At 39.7% G+C, this 19,638-nt stretch overlaps 2 protein-coding genes across 2 annotated transcripts in view; one reads left to right on the top strand and one right to left on the bottom strand.

Annotated features, from left to right (window-relative positions):
- cobll1a (cordon-bleu WH2 repeat protein-like 1a) overlaps nucleotides 1–12,918 on the bottom strand; it is a 53,702-nt gene extending 40,784 nt beyond the window's left edge. The window contains exon 1 of the mRNA XM_034176624.1: nucleotides 12,777–12,918. The gene's annotated coding sequence lies outside the window, so the exon portion shown is untranslated. The remainder of the gene's footprint in view (nucleotides 1–12,776) is intronic.
- Nucleotides 12,919–12,970: 52 nt separating this feature from the next.
- scn1lab (sodium channel, voltage-gated, type I like, alpha b) overlaps nucleotides 12,971–19,638 on the top strand; it is a 93,009-nt gene continuing 86,341 nt past the window's right edge. Inside the window, exon 1 of the mRNA XM_034176611.1 lies at nucleotides 12,971–13,107. The gene's annotated coding sequence lies outside the window, so the exon portion shown is untranslated. The remainder of the gene's footprint in view (nucleotides 13,108–19,638) is intronic.

Raw genomic sequence — 19,638 nt, 5'->3', positions numbered from 1 at the left:
ATTAATATTGAATTGGTGTGTAACTTTGCAAAAACAATGTCGGACTCTGTAGCTTTCTCTGGGCCCAGGAGTGACATGTTTAGCCGCATGTTCTCCTTGAATTGCTGGCTGTCTGAGTGGTGTCCAAAAAATGAGGTGGGCTTCATAGATAATTGGCAAAGCTTCTGGGGAAAACCTGGTCTTGTTAGGAGAGACGGCATCCATGCCACTTTGGATGGAGCAGCTCTCATTTCTAGAAATCTGGCCAATTTTCTTAAATCCTCCAAACCGTGACTATCCAGGGTTGGGACCAGGAAGCAGAGTTGTAGTCTTACACACCTCTCTGCAGCTTCTCTCCCCCTGCCATCCCCTCATTACCCCATCCCCGTAGAGACGGTGCCTGCTCCCAGACCACCAACAACCAGTAAAAATCTATTTAAGCATAAAAATTCAAAAAGAAAAAATAATATAGCACCTTCAACTGCACCACAGACTAAAACAGTTAAATGTGGTTTACTAAACATTAGATCTCTCTCTTCTAAGTCCCCGTTAGTAAATGATATAATAATGGATCAACATATTGATTTATTCTGCCTTACAGAAACCTGGTTACAGCAGGATGAATATGTTAGTTTAAATGAGTCAACACCCCGGAGTCACACTAACTGCCAGAATGCTCGTAGCACGGGCCGAGGCGGAGGATTAGCAGCAATCTTCCACTCCAGCTTATTAATTAATCAAAAACCCAGACAGAGCTTTAATTCATTTGAAAGCTTGTCTCTTAGTCTTGTCCATCCAAATTGGAAGTCCCAAAAATCAGTTTTATTTGTTGTTATCTATCATCCTCCTGGTCGTTACTGTGAGTTTCTCTGTGAATTTTCAGACCTTTTGTCTGACTTAGTGCTTAGCTCAGATAAGATAATTATAGTGGGCGATTTTAACATCCACACAGATGCTGAGAATGACAGCCTCAACACTGCATTTAATCTATTGTTAGACTCGATTGGCTTTGCTCAAAATGTAAATGAGTCCACCCACCACTTTAATCATACCTTAGATCTTGTTCTGACTTATGGTATGGAAATTGAAGACTTAACAGTATTCCCTGAAAACCCCCTTCTGTCTGATCATTTCTTAATAACATTTACATTTACTCTGATGGACTACCCAGTAGTGGGGAATAAGTTTCATTACAGTAGAAGTCTTTCAGAAAGCGCTGTAACTAGGTTTAAGGATATGATTCCTTCTTTATGTTCTCCAATGCCATATACCAACACAGGGCAGAGTAGCTACCTAAACTCTGTGAGTGAGATCGATTATCTCGTCAGTAGTTTTATATCCTCATTGAGGACAACTTTGGATGCTGTAGCTCCTCTGAAAAAGAGAGCCTTAAATCAGAAGTGCCTGACTCCGTGGTATTACTCTCAAACTCGCAGCTTAAAGCAGATAACCCGTAAGTTGGAGAGGAAATGGCATCTCACTAATTTAGAAGATCTTCACTTAGCCTGGAAAAAGAGTCCGTTGCTCTATCAAAAAGCCCTCTGTAAAGCTAGGACATCTTACTACTCATCACTAATTGAAGAAAATAAGAACAACCCCAGGTTTCTTTTCAGCACTATAGCCAGGCTGACAAAGAGTCAGAGCTCTATTGAGCCGAGTATTCCTTTAGTTTCAGTCAGGGTTTAGAATTCATCATAGTACAGAAACAGCATTAGTGAAGGTTACAAATGATCTTCTTATGGCCTCAGACAGTGGACTCATCTCTGTGCTTGTTTTGTTAGACCTCAGTGCTGCTTTTGATACTGTTGACCATAAATTTTATTACAGAGATTAGAGCATGCCATAGGTATTAAAGGCACTGCACTGCGGTGGTTTGAATCATATTTATCTAATAGATTACAATTTGTTCATGTAAATGGGGAATCTTCTTCACAGACTAAGGTTAATTATGGAGTTCCACAAGGTTCTGTGCTAGGACCAATTTTATTCACTTTATACATGCTTCCCTTAGGCAGTATTATTAGACAGCATTGCTTAAATTTTCATTGTTACGCAGATGATACTCAACTTTATCTATCCATGAAGCCAGAGGACACACACCAATTAGCTAAACTGCAGGATTGTCTTACAGACATAAAGACATGGATGACCTGTAATTTCCTGCTTTTAAACTCAGATAAAACTGAAGTTATTGTACTTGGCCCCACAAATCTTAGAAACATGGTGTTTAACCAGATCCTTACTCTGGATGGCATTACCCTGACCTCTAGTAATACTGTGAGAAGTCTTGGAGTCATTTTTGATCAGGATATGTCATTCAATGCGCATATTAAACAAATATGTAGGACTGCTTTTTTGCATTTGCGCAATATCTCTAAAATCAGAAAGGTCTTGTCTCAGAGTGATGCTGAAAAACTAATTCATGCATTTATTTCCTCTAGGTTGGACAATTGTAATTCATTATTATCAGGTTGTCCTAAAAGTTCCCTGAAAAGCCTTCAGTTAATTCAAAATGCTGCAGCTAGAGTACTGACAGGGACTAGAAGGAGAGAGCATATCTCACCCATATTGGCCTCTCTTCATTGGCTTCCTGTTAATTCTAGAATAGAATTTAAAAGTCTTCTTCTTACTTATAAGGTTTTGAATAATCAGGTCCCATCTTATCTTAGGGACCTCATAGTACCATATCACCCCAATAGAGCGCTTCGCTCTCAGACTGCAGGCTTACTTGTAGTTCCTAGGGTTTGTAAGAGTAGAATGGGAGGCAGAGCCTTCAGCTTTCAGGCTCCTTTCCTCTGGAACCAGCTCCCAATTCGGATCAGGGAGACAGACACCCTCTCTACTTTTAAGATTAGGCTTAAAACTTTCCTTTTTGCTAAAGCTTATAATTAGGGCTGGATCAGGTGACCCTGAACCATCCCTTAGTTATGCTGCTATAGACTTAGACTGCTGGGGGGTTCCCATGATGCACTGAGTGTTTCTTTCTCTTTTTGCTCTGTATGCACCACTCTGCATTTAATCATTAGTGATTGATCTCTGCTCCCATCCACAGCATGTCTTTTTCCTGGTTCTCTCCCTCAGCCCCAACCAGTCCCAGCAGAAGACTGCCCCTCCCTGAGCCTGGTTCTGCTGGAGGTTTCTTCCTGTTAAAAAGGAGTTTTTCTTTCACACTGTCGCCAAGTGCTTGCTCACAGGGGGTCGTTTTGACAGTTGGGGTTTTTCTGTAATTATTGTATGGCTTTGCCATGCAATATGAAGCGCCCTGGGGCGACTGTTTGTTGTGATTTGGCGCTATATATATGAAATTGATTTGATTTGATTTAATTGGAATCCACCTGGGGTGAATTCAGTTGACTGGATATAAATTGGAAAGGTACACACCTGTCTAAATATAAGGTCCCAAAGTTGACAGTACATGTCAGAGCACAAACCAAGCATGACGTCAAAGGAATTTTCTGTAGAGCTCTGAGACAGGATTGTCTTAAGGCAGAAATCTGAGGAAGGGTGCAGAAACATTTCAGCTGCTTTACAGGTCCCAATGATCACAGTGGCCTCCATCATCTGTATATGGAAGAAGTTCGGCTCCACCAGGACTCTTCCTAGAGACCTTAGTCAGGAAGGTGACCAAGAACCCGATGGTCACACTCTCCGAGCTCCAGCATTCCTCTGTGAAGAGAGGAGAACCTTCCAGAAGGACAACCATCTCTGCAGCAATCCACCAATCAGGTCTGTATGGTAGAGTGGTCAGATGGAAGCCACTCCTTAGTAAAAGGTAGATGGCAGCCCGCCTGGAGTTTTGCAAAAGGCACCTGAAGGACTCTCAGACCATGACAAACAAAATTCTCTGGTCTTATGAGACAAAGCCTGAACTCTTTGCCAGGCGTCATGTTTGGAGGAAACCAGGCACTATCACTACAGTGAAGTATGGTGGTGCTGTGGGGATGTTTTTCAGTGGCAGGAACTGAGAGACTAGTCTGGATTGAGGGAAAGATTAATGCAGCAATGTACAGAACCATCCTGGATGAAAACCTGCTCCAGAGCGCTCTTGACCCCAGACTGGGGCGACGGTTCATCTTTCAGCAGGACAGTGACCCTGAGCACACAGCAAAGATATCAAAGGAGTGTCTTCAGGACAACTCTGTGAATGTCCTTGAGTGGCCCAGAGCCCAGACCTGAATCCGATTGAACATCTCTGAAGAGATCTGAAAATGGCTGTGCACCGACGGTCCCCATCCAACCTGATGGAGCTTGAGAGGTGCTGTAAAGAGGAATGTACAAAAGTGGCCAAAGATAGGTGCACCAAGCTTGTGGCATCATATTCAAGAAGACTAGAAGCTGTAATTGCTGGCAAAGGTGCACCAACAAAGTACTGAGCAAAGGGGGTGAATACTTACGCGTACGTTCATGTGATTTCTTATTTTTTTTTATTTTTAATACATTTGAAAAAAATGAAAAAAGAAACTATTTTCATCTTGTCATTATGGGGTGTTGTGAGTAGAATTTTGAGGTAAAAATGAATTTACTCCATTTTGTAATAAGGCTGTGTAACATAACAAAATATGGAAAAAGTGAAGTGCTGTGAGTACTTTCCAGGCGTATGTCTCCATGGTAACTTCCTCACCACCACATTCATAAAGCTGAATCACAGATAAATTCACACAGGATTAATCTGGTGTCTAGTTTTGGTGAAACACGACTCTGCTCCTTTTGCTTCTGATGTCTGTTTACTGCTGGTGTAACCACAAACACAAAACTCATTTTGAGTCTCACACAGGGCAGCAAAGCCAAACAGCGAGCGACACGTGAGAACCTCTCTGACACTCCAGTGTTTGAACAAAGTGTTTGGATTCATCGCTCAGCATCTAATGAAACATGGAGCTGTGTGATGGAGTGCTGCTGGAAAGTATGAGTGTGACTTCAGCTTCAGAAATCAGAAACATCAGCCACACCAGTGGGAGTGATTGCCACAGAGAAACCAGCTGTGCTTGGTGGAAACTTAATAAAAGCTGCGTTCACATTACTACATGAAGTGACCTGAATCACACTCATTTATCTGCATGTGACACAGAACTGATTTTTTGTGTGTGTGTGTGCAGTGTAAACAAACTAAGTCTGAGGTTTTCATATCGGGTTTAGATCAGTAACGCGAATCAGAATTGGGATCAGTCTTTGGATCTGATTTGAACCCAATTCTGATCCGATATGTTTTGGATTTCTGTCTGTGACTACATGGCGTTAATATTCGGGATATGTCAATATTCCGGTTTCTGAATCATTAGGACTAACCTGTTTACATGCTTAAGCAGACAGAGTTACTCCTGTATACATGGTCATTGGTATCATCTGGAATATCCCCATCTAAACAGTGACGCACGTTTTCCACCGGTACTTGATTTGGTCTGGCATTTCAAGAACAAGGGTGATGTGCAGAGCTGCAGTAACTACAGAAGCATAAAGCTGATCAGCCACAGCATGAAGTTATGGGAAAGAGTAGTAGAAGCTAGGCTTAGAAAACAGGTGAAGATCTGTGAGCAGCAATATGGTTTCATGCTGAGAAAGAGCACTACAGATGCAATGTTTGCTCTGAGAATACTGTTGGAAAAGTACAGAGAAGGACAGAAAGAGTTACATTGTGTGTTTGTGGACTTAGAAAAAGCTTATGATAGGGTGCCAAGAGAAGAGTTGTGGCATTGTATGAGGAAGTCTGGAGTGGCAGAGAAGTATGCTAGGGTAGTGCAGGACATGTACAAAAACAGTGTGACAGCGGTGAGATGCGCAGTCGGAATGACAGACTCATTCAAGGTGGAGGTGGGATTACACCAAGGATCAGCTCTGAGTCCTTTCTTGTTTGCAGTGGTGATGGACAGGTTGACAAATGAGATCAGACAGGAGTCCCCATGGACATGTTTGCAGATGACATTGTGATCTGTAGTGATCTGTAGTGAGAGTAGAGAGCAAGTTGAGTCTAGTCCAGATAAAACTTTCAGATCAGTTTGGGAGAAATCAGCTTCAGATCACTTTAGATGATAATGTGAACTCGGCGTTCGATTTACCTCACTTGCAAATGTAGTCCTCCGTTTTGTATCTCAATTTTGTCAATGATTCGTTTTCTGAATTGGTAGATATGTGTTAGTTACAGTTATGACCCCCATCCTCCCCACGCCCAAAAAAAATCTGATTCAGTCCTCTTTTGCCTATTACAAACACAAAGGATGAACATTTTACCAAACGTTTTTGTTTGTTTGTTTGTTTGGTTTTTTGCTTGCATGTGACACAAATTTGTTGTTTGTGTGGGGTGAACAAGCCAAATCAGATCCCCCCCACAAAGAAAAAGAAAGTCATTATTACAGGCCCATTCAAGCTTCAAAAATTACTTAAAATCTAATATCTGCATCAGCACAGCATTAAAAAGCTCCCAACATACACGAAGCAGCAGTGAAGCACGTGTGTTTGGAGTCTGTGAGTGTTTTAAAGAGGCAGCAGGTGTGTTCAGATGGTGAAGTGAAACTGGGCGTGTCTGTGTGACAGCTGCGCGCCAAAACCACATCAAAGACACGCCCCTCTGTGTGAGTGACGTTTTCAGAAATGGACTACATGGATTAGACACCCACGTTTTGTTTGTCTTTTATGACATGCAAATACAACATCTTCATAAGGATTTAACCTTCACAACATGTCAATATGTGATCGCACAATACAACTTTTTGTTTCTGGTGCAATTTGTATAACTGTCCAGCAGGTGGCAGGAATTGACAAGATAAATGCAGAGTGTCTTATTTGTTTTTTGAGACGTGAATCCTCATTCAGTGACAAACAGAGCCCCCACGTCAGTTATTCTGGTCCATGGTATTGTGTTTGTCTTTGGTAAAAACGTTCTCATAAAGTAATTATAATAAATTATTATTATTGTTATTATTATTATGACCATGCTCCAGTGTCGTGGAATTGTGTAATAATAAGAATAATAAACTATTCTTCTTCTTCTTATTGTTATTACCATTCTAAGTGTCATGGAATTGTATAATAATAATAATAATAATAATAATAAATTATTCTCATTCTTATTCTTATTATTACCATGCTCCAATGTCATGGAATTGAAGAAATGAAATTCTTCTTCTTCTTCTTCTTCTTCTTCTTCTTCTTATTATTATTATTATTATTATTATTATTATTATTATTATTATTATTATTATTATTATTATTACCATGGTCCAGTGTCATGGAATTGTCTACTACTACTACTACTACTACTACTACTACTACTACTACTACTAATAATAATAATAATAATAAATTCTTATTATTGTTATTACCATTCTTCAGTGTCATGGAATTGCCTAATAATAATAATAATAATAAGAAGAAGAAGAAGAAGAAGAAGAAGAAGAAATTTTTCTTATTATTATTCTTATTCTTATTATTGTTATTACCATTCTTCAGTGTCATGGAATTGCCGAATAATAATAATAATAATAATAATAATAATAATATAATAATAATAATAATAATAATAATAATAATAAATTATTTTTCTTATGATTGTTTATTACCATTCCCAGTGTCATTGAATTGTCTAATAATAATGAGAAGAAATTCTTCTTCTTCTTCATCTTATTATTATTATTATTATTATTATTATTATTATTATTATTACTGTGCTCCAGTGTAACTGAATTGTCTAATAATAATAAGAAATTCTTCTTCTTCTTCTTCTTCTTCTTCTTCTTCTTCTTCTTCTTCTTCTTCTTCTTCTTCTTCTTAATGTTATTATTACAACCCCTGGCAAAAATTATGGAATCACCGGCCTCGGAGGATGTTCATTCAGTTGTTTAATTTTGTAGAAAGAAAGCAGATCACAGACATGACACAAAACTAAAGTAATTTCAAATGGCAACTTTCTGGCTTTAAGAAACACTATAAGAAATCAGGAAAAAAAATTGTGGCAGTCAGTAATGGTTACTTTTTTAGACTAAGCAGAGGTAAAAATATATGGACTCACTCAATTCTGAGGAAAAAATTATGGAATCACCCTGTAAATTTTCATCCCCAAAACTAACACTTGCATCAAATCAGATCTGCTCGTTAGTCTGCATCTAAAAGGGAGTGATCACACCTTGGAGAGCTGTTGCACCAAGTGGACTGACATGAATCATGGCTCCAACACGAGAGATGTCAATTGAAACAAAGAAGAAGATTATCAAACTCTTAAAAGAGAGTAAATCATCACGCAATGTTGCAAAAGATGTTGGTTGTTCACAGTCAGCTGTGTCTAAACTCTGGACCAAATACAAACAACACGGGAAGGTTGTTAAAGGCAAACATACTGGTAGACCATGGAAGACATCAAAGCGTCAAGACAGAAAACTTAAAGCAGTATGTCTCAAAAATCGAAAATGCACAACAAAACAAATGAGGAACGAATGGGAGGAAACTGGAGTCAACGTCTGTGACCGAACTATAAGAAACCGCCTAAAGGAAATGGGATTTACATACAGAAAATCTAAATGAAAGCCATCATTAACACCTAAACAGAAAAAAACAAGGTTACAATGGGCTAAGGAAAAGCAATCGTGGACTGTGGATGACTGAATGAAAGTCATATTCAGTGATGAATCTCGAATCTGCATTGGGCAAGGTGATGATGCTGGAACTTTTGTTTGGTGCCGTTCCAACGAGATTTATAAAGATGACTGCCTGAAGAGAACATGTAAATTTCCACAGTCATTGATGATATGGGGCTGCATGTCAGGTAAAGGCACTGGGGAGATGGTTGTCATTACATCATCAATAAATGCACAAGTTTACGTTGATATTTTGGACACTTTTCTTATCCCATCAATTGAAAGGATGTTTGGGGATGATGAAATCATTTTTCAAGATGATAATGCATCTTGCCATAGAGCAAAAACTGTGAAAACATTCCTTGCAAAAAGACACATAGGGTCAATGTCATGGCCTGCAAATAGCCTGGATCTTAATCCAATTGAAAATCTTTGGTGGAAGTTGAAGAAAATGGTCCATGACAAGGCTCCAACCTGCAAAGCTGATCTGGCAACAGCAATCAGAGAAAGTTGGAGCCAGATTGATGAAGAGTACTGTTTGTCACTCATTAAGTCCATGCCTCAGAGACTGCAAGCTGTTATAAAAGCCAGAGGTGGTGCAACAAAATACTAGTGATGTGTTGGAGCGTTCTTTTGTTTTTCATGATTCCATATTTTTTTCCTCAGAACTGAGTGATTCCATATTTTTTTTCCCTCTGCTTGGTCTAAAAAAAGTAACCGTTACTGACTGCCACAATTTTTTTTCTTGATTTCTTATAGTGTTTCTTAAAGCCAGAAAGTTGCCATTTGAAATGACTTTAGTTTTGTGTCATGTCTGTGATCTGCTTTTTTTCTACAAAATTAAACAACTGAACGAACATCCTCCGAGGCCGGTGATTCCATAATTTTTGCCAGGGGTTGTATTATTATTACCATGCTCCAGTGTCATGGAATTGTCGTCCTGCTGAAATTGGTAGAAGTGTTTTAATCTTTGCTCACTCACTTTTTTCTTACTAGTTATATTTATCACATGGTTTTATTTTATGCATAACAAAAAATATAAATGCAACACTTTTGTTTTCATGTGATCACTGTAGCTAAGGTAGATGCTAACCACTGCTTTAGCACTTACTGTTAAGTTGGCGTGACTTTTATAGGTTTTGTCAGTCAGCTAACCCTCAGGGGAAACAGTGTCCAGGATAAAAAAGAACAAAGGTCTACATCTGGAAATGTCATAATTCCAAGAAAACTCAAGTCTGCAGCAGAAAAACTGTTTATGGAAAGTTCCCCTGAGTGTCTGTTTGATATTTTGTCTGCTGACATATTTGGCAACCTATATTGGAATTGGTTGAATTCCTGGTGTATCCGCTTCAGGTCTGTGTCCTTGGATGAGATACTTTGCATCATCCTAGTTGACCCAGTTGTAAAAAGACACTGGTGTTGGTTGGGGAGGAACCTCTGAAGGACTGTATTACAACCCTTGCCAAAAATTATGGAATCACCAGCCTCGCAAGATGTTCATTCAGTTGTTTAATTTTGTAGAAAAAAAGCAGATCACAGACATGACACAAAACTAAAGTCATTTCAAATGGCAACTTTCTGGCTTTAAGAAACACTATAAGAAGTCAGGAAAAAAAAATTGTGGCAGTCAGTAACGGTTACTTTTTTAGACCAAGCAGAGGGAAAAATATATGGAATCACTCAGTTCTGAGGAAAAAATTATCATCTTGAAAAATAATTTTATCATCCCCAAACATCCTTTCAATTGATGGGATAAGAAAAGTGTCCAAAATATCAATATAAACTTGTGCATTTATTGATGATGTAATGACAGCCATCTCCCCAGTGCCTTTACCTGACATGCAGCCCCACATCATCAATGACTGTGGAAATTTACATGTTCTCTTCAGGCAGTCATCTTTATAAATCTCATTGGAACGGCACCAAACAAAAGTTCCAGCATCATCACCTTGCCCAATGCAGATTCGAGATTCATCACTGAATATGACTTTCATCCAGTCATCCACAGTCCACGATTGCTTTTCCTTAGCCCATTGTAACCTTGTTTTCTTCTGTTTAGGTGTTAATGATGGCTTTCGTTTAGCTTTTCTGTATGTAAATCCCATTTCCTTTAGGCGGTTTCTTACAGTTCGGTCACAGATGTACAGCTGTATGACGAAGGCTTGCCCTTCAATGTCCTGTATCTCAATTTTCAAAAAGCATTTGATTCTGTGCCAAGTGCCAGACTGATACATCAATTACGGAAGTATGGTATTGGGGTAAAACTCTGCAACTGGACAGAAGATTTTCTAAGACATAGAGAGCAGCGGGTCTGTATGAATGGAGTTAGGTCCTCTTGGATGCATGTTACCAGTGGAGTCCCTCAGGGATCAATCATTGGGCCAGTATTGTTTGTGTTATTAATGATTTGCCATGTGCAATGAGATTGAGCTGTAAAATCTTTGCTGATGATACCCAGGTGTACCATCCCATTCTTTCACTTGTAGATGGGGAGGATCTCCAAAAAGACTTAATTAGTCTTATTGCTTGGTCTGAGGAGTGGTTACTTGGTTTTAATGAACAGAAATGTAGAGTTATTCATATGGGAAAGAAAAACCCATGTTACAATTACGTTATGAATGAAAAAGTTTTAGAGACTGCCACGGAGGAAAAAGATCTCGCAGTCTTGATTTCGAATGACCTGTCCTTTTCTAGGCATGTTGCTGTTTCAGCGTCCAACGCAAATAGAGTTCTAGGCATGATAAAAAGGGCATTCTCCCTTATCCACAGAGTAATTTCTTCTCTTGTAAAAGAGCTTTGTTCATCCCCATCTTGAATACTGTGTTCAAGTCGGGGCACCATACCTTGAGAAAGATAAAAATACTTTAGAAAGCGTGCAGAGATAGTTGGTTCCAGAATGGCAGCATATGTCTTATGAAGAAAGACTTTCAGAATTAGGTTTAACTACCCTAGAAGACAGCCAATTTATTTCAATTTCAATTTATTTTCATTTATATAGCGCAAAATCACAACAGAGTTGCCTCAAGGCGCTTCACATAAGGTCTAACCTTACCAACCCCCAGAGCAGCAGTGGTAAGGAAAAACTCCTTCTGAGGAAGAAACCTCAAGCAGAAGAGACTCAAAGAGGTGACCCTCTGCTTGGGTCATGCTACAGACACAAATTACAGAACAATTCACAAAACAAATATACAGGAAATGCTGTTGGTGCACAGGACAGGAGGGTCTCCAGCCCAAATACCACACACATCTCTGGATGGAGCTGCACCTTAAACAGAGAGAAAAAAACAGAATCAGGCATCATAAAGACAAGAAATACAGTATAATTTGTCAGTATTAAACAACAAGAAAAATAGGAAATACTAAGGTGATCACCGGTCACTAGCCCTAAGCTTCACTAAAAGACCCAGAATTTAGGTAAATTTGAGGCCGTGGCATGATCCGTTTCCAAATAGAATGAATTAAAAGAGTAAAAAGCATAGAACTATACTATGCCAGTATGCTAGCCATATGAAAGGGAAAATAAGTGCATCTTAAGTCTGGACTTGAAAGTCTCTGCAGAGTCTGACTGTTTTATTGATGCAGGGAGATCATTCCACACAACAGGGGCACCATAAGAGAAAGCTCTGTGACCTGCGGACTTCTTATTCACCCTAGGGACACAAAGTAGTCCTGCACCCTGAGAACGCAAAGCCCGGGCCAGTACATAAGGTTTAATTAGGTCAGCTAGGTAGGGAGGTGCCAGTCCATGAACAATTTTATAGACTAGTAACAGAACCTTAAAATCTGATCTCACTGGGACAGGAAGCCAGTGAAGAGATGGCAAAATGGGTGTAATGTGACTTACTTCTGGTGACCTAATCGAGATTTATACAATTTTGCATGGTTTGGAAAATGTAAATTTTGCAGATTTCTTTCAAATGAGAAGGTGCTGACCTGAGTGGCCATGAACTGAGCCTTGAAGTACAAAGGTCCAGTTTGAATTTAAGAAAAAAAATTCTTTGGCAATCGAGCAATTGGAATATGGAATAGTTTACCACGAGAAGTGGTCTCCTCACCCAGTGTGAACGTTTTTAAAATATCTGTATTATAACACAAACACCATCAGGTTTTAAAAATGTTTTTATTGCAATATTTATTGTTATGATGTGTCTTTATATACATTTTGTATACATCTTTTTTACACAATAAAATGAATTATGAATTATTTCATCACCTCCACCACGCGCACAGTACCTGCTGCAGCTGGCAGTATGTGCGTGCTGTGCATGTGATTGGTGTTTTCTTAGAAAGTGCACATCCAGGCCATCTTGCTTTACGGACGCTCATCCGGAAGCGCGGATTGATTTCTTACGTGACAAACGAGGGCGTCTGGGATAAAAAAGAAAGAAAAAAAAAATTCAAAGGATCGCCGGTCCGATAATCATCCGTCAATACGCGGATTGATCAAAAAGGAAAACGTGCTTCACAAGCTGAGACTGTCCGATTGTGTGTGTTTTTAAAGGATTATCGTGTCGGATGTGGGATCTACCTTCAGGGTCTCCACCTGCTGTGCAGCGTGATGGTGGTGAGTCTCTTTAATTTTTTTTTTTTTTTTTTAAAGGGTTCAATCTGACACTTTACCTTAGATTAACCACTCTCACGTCTACAACCCTTTATTTTGACGTTTGTAAATGTGCGCAGTGTGACGTTTTAATCATATTTTAAAGCGCGATCGCCCTCCACATCCAATTTATTTCCTTTTTAATTGATTTTTTTTTTTTTTTGGCACGTGAGCGCAAATTTCACTGCATGCTTATAAACTGTTCTTGGCGTTTTAAAGATCAAATTGTCTGATGAAGATATTCAGCTGCGGGAAATATATAAGGACATCAACAAAGGCTCCACAAAAGCTCTATATTTCTGTTTTTGTTTAGATTGACTCCAAGCAATAAATCCATGTGGTGAGGACGGGTCCGAGCCTGTCAGACCCCATTCACAGTTTTTCCCCCTCCCCTGGATCCTCCTTCAGACAGTCCACGCGTTTGTTTGTTTGTTTCTTTATTTATTTATTTAATTTTTGACCCACGCCCATGTTACGAAACTTCAGCTTTTAGTTGTATATGACGTCATAGAGGACGTCAAAGAAAAGTGGAAGGGTTAAAAATAACGTTTTTGGTTTAAATCTACAGTTAATCAGGGTCCCACAGTGGCTCCCGGTCCCCAGCTTGGGCACCAGCGGGTGGAGGGTGGCCGCCTATATTCCGCTGTGCGTCCTCGCACGTTCTTTTTTTTCCTGGTCGTTCCTGGTTGGTTCGGTCGCGGATCGTCGGTAATCGATCGCATCCCTCAGAGGGAAGATGTCTGTGCGCATTTTAGGGGAGATGAAATAACGGGGAGACGTGACCATCATGGCGCCAGCGGCTCGTTTCGAAGGTAACGCCGGACACCACCCTCCCTCTCACCGTGCGTTCTGATCTGGAACGGTCACCTGAAGACTTATCGATAATCGATACAGCGGCGCATAACAATATAAGACGGAAAACGGATTCCAAAGTATTTCACCAGAAGTTGATTATTTTAAGCCATGCTTATTAAATATAAATTACGTTCAACCAAATCAAACGATGTGATTGGCTGTGTGTTGTGTTTTTAAAGCGTTTTTCTCCTCAGTTCGTCTCTTATTTCAGCACCACGGACAGTGTCGCCCTTCTTTCCGGACGACGTCTCTCTCTCTCTCTCTCTCTCTCTCTCTCTCTCTCTCTCTCTCTCTCTCTGTGTGTTTTCCTGCCCTTTGTTTCATTCTCCTGAAATTGGAGTCCTGTTAATCAAACAAACATCAATGCCTTGCTCCAGGGTACTTCTGAACTAACGCTGTGCGCCTTGTCCGTGTTTTATTGGAGGGAGGGTTCCGTTTTCTCCCAGATTTCCCGCTTCCAGCCCCAGCGGCACCTCTGACACACACACACACACACACACACACACACACACACACACACACACACACACACACACACACACACACACACACACACACACACACACACACACACACACACACACACATCATTTCTGGGGATTTGAACCTGTGACCCCTAAGGAGGTAGAACAATTTAAAAGCAACATTTAAGGTCCACATCTGCTGTTAGTCACATGCAACTTCACCAATTCATGAAACTAACATCATTTGATTACTTTATTACCTCAATATAGGGAAAATGCATATAAAGGTGAGAGGAGCACAGGGAGCATCATCAGTGGTGGGAATTTTAGGAAAGACAACAAGATAATAAAGATAAAATGTGTTGATGTACATTAAAAACAAAATAATAGAAATAGAGCAGCAGATAAGTGAATACGTATTTAGAGCAGAATCCTGCAAATGGTGATACAAGCATCAAATTCAGCACAAATACTTCTTAGACATTAACTCTTTTGAAAAACCTGATTGGCCACTTGAATTTTCAATAGGCAGCCAGGTAGGAGTCAAATGAAGAATTACACAGGGGTCAAAATTAAAAGATGCTCCAATCAAATTGAAAACTACACTACAGTATTTATTTGATCATAACGATTCCAAAAAGGTATAGTTTGGACAACCTATGCCCAGTTTGGTGACCTCAGAGTTGCATCTCTACTTTTTGTGGATGATGTGGTTCTGTTGGCTTCATCAGGCAGTGACCTCGAATGCACACTGAGTAGGTTTGAGGTTGAGTGTGAACCAAATTGGATCTGAGACAATGGTCCACTGTTGGAAAAGGATGGATTGTCTCCTCTGGGTCAGGGGAGCATTATCGCTTCAGGTGGAAGAGTTTGAGTATCTTGGATTCTTGTTCATGAGTGGGGGTAAGTTGGAGTGTGAGATCGATAGATGGATTGGGGTGGCTTCTGATGTTTTACAGACACTATACCAAACTGGCCGTCGTGGTGAAGAAGGAACTAAGCCAGGTGAGGCTTTCAATTTGCCAGTCAGTTTACGCTCTTATCCTCCCTTGTGGTCATGACCTTTAGGTAATGACTGAAAGAATAAGACAGAGGATACTAGTGAAGGAAATGAGATTCCTCTGTTGGGTGTCCTGGCTTACACTCTTGGACAGGGTGAGAAGCTCGACTATCCGGGAAGGACTCAGAACATTGAAAGGAGACAGTTGAGGTGGTTTGGGCATCTGGTCAGGATGTCTCCTGGTCGACTCCTGAGGGAAGTCTTCCAGGTATGTCCAACTGGAAGGAGACCCAGGACATGCCGGAGGGATATTTTCCAGCTGGTTTGGGTATGCCTCTGGATCCCCCGGGAGGAGTTACAGGCAGAGGTGGGACGAAGTCACCAGCAAGTCACTCTCAAGTCATGAATCGGCAAGTCACATGTCTCAAGTAAAGTCCCAAGTCAAGTCTCAAGTTATAATGACCACCAATTGTTTGTAAGCTGACTTGAGACTTGACTTGAGTCTTGTGACTTGATACTTGTCGATTCATGACTTGAGAATGACTTGACAGTGACTTCGTCCTACCTCTGGTTACAGGATTTGGCCGAGGATGGGGAAGTGTGGGATGAGGTGCTTAGACTGCTGCCACAACTACCTAGACCTGGATAAGTGGCAGAAACCCATATTTTTCTCATTTTGAATTCAAATGTATTATTCCCAAGTCAAAAAGTTCCATAAATATGTTTCAAATGGTGAAAAAAGCTAGTATATTGTTGAAATAATATTTTGACTGTTTGCAAACAAATATGAATGAAAACTGCACCAGTTATCTGCTGGCTTGTACAGAACTGTCATTGTGGAGGAGAAGAGAGTGTTTGTGCAAATAAAACTTTCCTACTATTAGAGCATGATGATGGAGGTGATGACAAGAACTAACGGGACTCAAAAGGGCTCATAAATGATACAAGAAGAACCAAGTTAATTATTGTCACAACAATAATTAGACTGCAATTTAGTGGTGCTGAAAGACGATTCAAGCAAATAAACAGAAATATTTTGAATGTGAGTTTCTTTTTTCTTTTTCTTCTCAATGTTCTTAAAGGTGAATCCACCCTTTTATTCTGAAATAACCTAAACCACTTAAGAAAAATATTACCAAGCTTTTTCCTATTTTATTTGCCACTAAGAATAAATTAAATGCATTTTAAAGATTCTACTGAAAGCCTTTAAATATTTACATTGACAGATGGGCGATAATACTCAGTAAATTTTGCAGAGTAAAATATACTCTACTGGGATAACATTTGGTCCCAGACCAAATAGAGTTAAATACACTCTATCACAGTGCTAAATCAACTCCATTACAGTGTAAAATCAACTCCATCATACTGTGAATGACTTTTATTAGAGTAGAAAAATTGGATTTGTCAGGACAGTAGAGCTGATTTCACTCTAAGATAATTATAGTGGGCGATTTTAACATGCAGACAGATGCTGAGAATGACAGCCTCAACACTCAATTGGCTTTGCTCAAAATGTAAATGAGTCCACCCACCACTTTAATCATATCTTAGATCTTGTTCTGACTTATGGTATGGAAATTGAAGACTTAACAGTATTCCCTGAAAACTCCCTTCTGTCTGATCATTTCTTAATAACATTTACATTTACACTGATGGACTACCCAGCAGTGGGGAATAAGTTTCATTACACTAGAAGTCTTTCAGAAAGCGCTGTAACTAGGTTTAAGGATATGATTCCTTCTTTATGCTCTCTAATGCCATATACCAACACAGTGCAGAGTAGCTACCTAAACTCTGTGAGATAGAGTATCTCATCAATAGTTTTACATCCTCATTGAAGACAACTTTGGATGCTGTAGCTCCTCTGAAAAAGAGAGCTTTAAATCAGAAGTGCCTGACTCCGTGGTATAACTCACAAACTTGCAGCTTAAAGCAGATAACGCGTAAGTTGGAGAGGAAATGGCGTCTCACTAATTTAGAAGATCTTCACTTAGCCTGGAAAAAGAGTCTGTTGCTCTATAAAAAAGCCCTCCGTAAAGCTAGGACATCTTACTACTCATCACTAATTGAAGAAAATAAGAACAACCCCAGGTTTCTTTTCAGCACTGTAGCCAGGCTGACAAAGAGTCAGAGCTCTATTGAGCCGAGTATTCCTTTAACTTTAACTAGTAATGACTTCATGACTTTCTTTGCTAATAAAATTTTAACTATTAGAGAAAAAATTACTCATAACCATCCCAAAGACATATCGTTATCTTTGGCTGCTTTCAGTGATGCCGGTATTTGGTTAGACTCTCTCTCTCCGATTGTTCTGTCTGAGTTATTTTCATTAGTTACTTCCTCCAAACCATCAACATGTGTATTAGACCACATTCCTACCAGGCTGCTCAAGGAAGCCCTACCATTAATTAATGCTTCGATCTTAAATATGATCAATCTGTCTTTATTAGTTGGCTATGTACCACAGGCTTTTAAGGTGGCAGTAATTAAACCATTACTTAAAAAGCCATCACTTAACCCAGCTATCTTAGCTAATTATAGGCCAATCTCCAACCTTTCTTTTCTCTCAAAAATTCTTGAAAGGGTAGTTGTAAAACAGCTAACTGATCATCTGCAGAGGAATGGTCTATTTGAAGAGTTTCAGTCAGGGTTTAGAATTCATCATAGTACAGAAACAGCATTAGTGAAGGTTACAAATGATCTTCTTATGGCCTCAGACAGTGGACACATCTCTGTGCTTGTTCTGTTAGACCTCAGTGCTGCTTTTGATACTGTTGACCATAAAATTTTATTACAGATATTAGAACATGCCATAGGTATTAAAGGCACTGCGCTGCGGTGGTTTGAATCATATTTATCTAATAGATTACAATTTGTTCATGTAAATGGGGAATCTTCTTCACAGACTAAGGTTAATTATGGAGTTCCACAAGGTTCTGTGCTAGGACCAATTTTATTCACTTTATACATGTTTCCCTTAGGCAGTATTATTAGACGGCATTGCTTAAATTTTCATTGTTACGCAGATGATACCCAGCTTTATCTATCCATGAAGCCAGATGACACACACCAATTAGCTAAACTGCAGGATTGTCTTACAGACATAAAGACATGGATGACCTGTAATTTCCTGCTTTTAAACTCAGATAAAACTGAAGTTATTGTACTTGGCCCCACAAATCTTAGAAACATGGTGTCTAACCAGATCCTTACTCTGGATGGCATTACCCTGACCTCTAGTAATACTGTGAGAAATCTTGGAGTCATTTTTGATCAGGATATGTCATTCAATGCGCATATTAAACAAATATGTAGGACTGCTTTTTTGCATTTGCGCAATATCTCTAAAATTAGAAAGGTCTTGTCTCAGAGTGATGCTGAAAAACTAATTCATGCATTTATTTCCTCTAGGCTCGACTATTGTAATTCATTATTATCAGATTGTCCTAAAAGTTCCCTGAAAAGCCTTCAGTTAATTCAAAATGCTGCAGCTAGAGTGCTAACAGGGACTAGAAGTAGAGAGCATATCTCACCCATATTGGCCTCTCTTCATTGGCTTCCTGTTAATTCTAGAATAGAATTTAAAATTCTTCTTCTTACTTATAAGGTTTTGAATAATCAGGTCCCATCTTATCTTCGGGACCTCATAGTACCATATCACCCCAATAGAGCGCTTCGCTCTCAGACTGCAGGCTTACTTGTAGTTCCTAGGGTTTGTAAGAGTAGAATGGGAGGCAGAGCCTTCAGCTTTCAGGCTCCTCTCCTGTGGAACCAGCTCCCAATTCAGATCAGGGAGACAGACACCCTCTCTACTTTTAAGCTTAGGCTTAAAACTTTCCTTTTTGCTAAAGCTTATAGTTAGGGCTGGATCAGGTGACCCTGAACCATCCTTTAGTTATGCTGCTATAGACTTAGACTGCTGGGGGGTTCCCATGATGCACTGAGTGTTTCTTTCTCTTTTTGCTCTGTATGCACCACTCTGCATTTAATCATTAGTGATTGATCTCTGCTCCCGTCCACAGCATGTCTTTTTCCTGGTTCTCTCCCTCAGCCCCAACCATTCCCAGCAGAAGACTGCCCCTCCCTGAGCCTGGTTCTGCTGGAGGTTTCTTCCTGTTAAAAGGGAGTTTTTCCTTCCCACTGTTGCCAAGTGCTTGCTCACAGGGGGTCGTT

Source organism: Thalassophryne amazonica, chromosome 1 (assembly GCF_902500255.1).
Source record: "Thalassophryne amazonica chromosome 1, fThaAma1.1, whole genome shotgun sequence".
Classification (NCBI taxonomy): domain Eukaryota; kingdom Metazoa; phylum Chordata; class Actinopteri; order Batrachoidiformes; family Batrachoididae; genus Thalassophryne; species Thalassophryne amazonica.
Note: the sequence above shows the minus strand (reverse complement) of the source record. Positions and strands in the feature narration are given on the sequence as shown.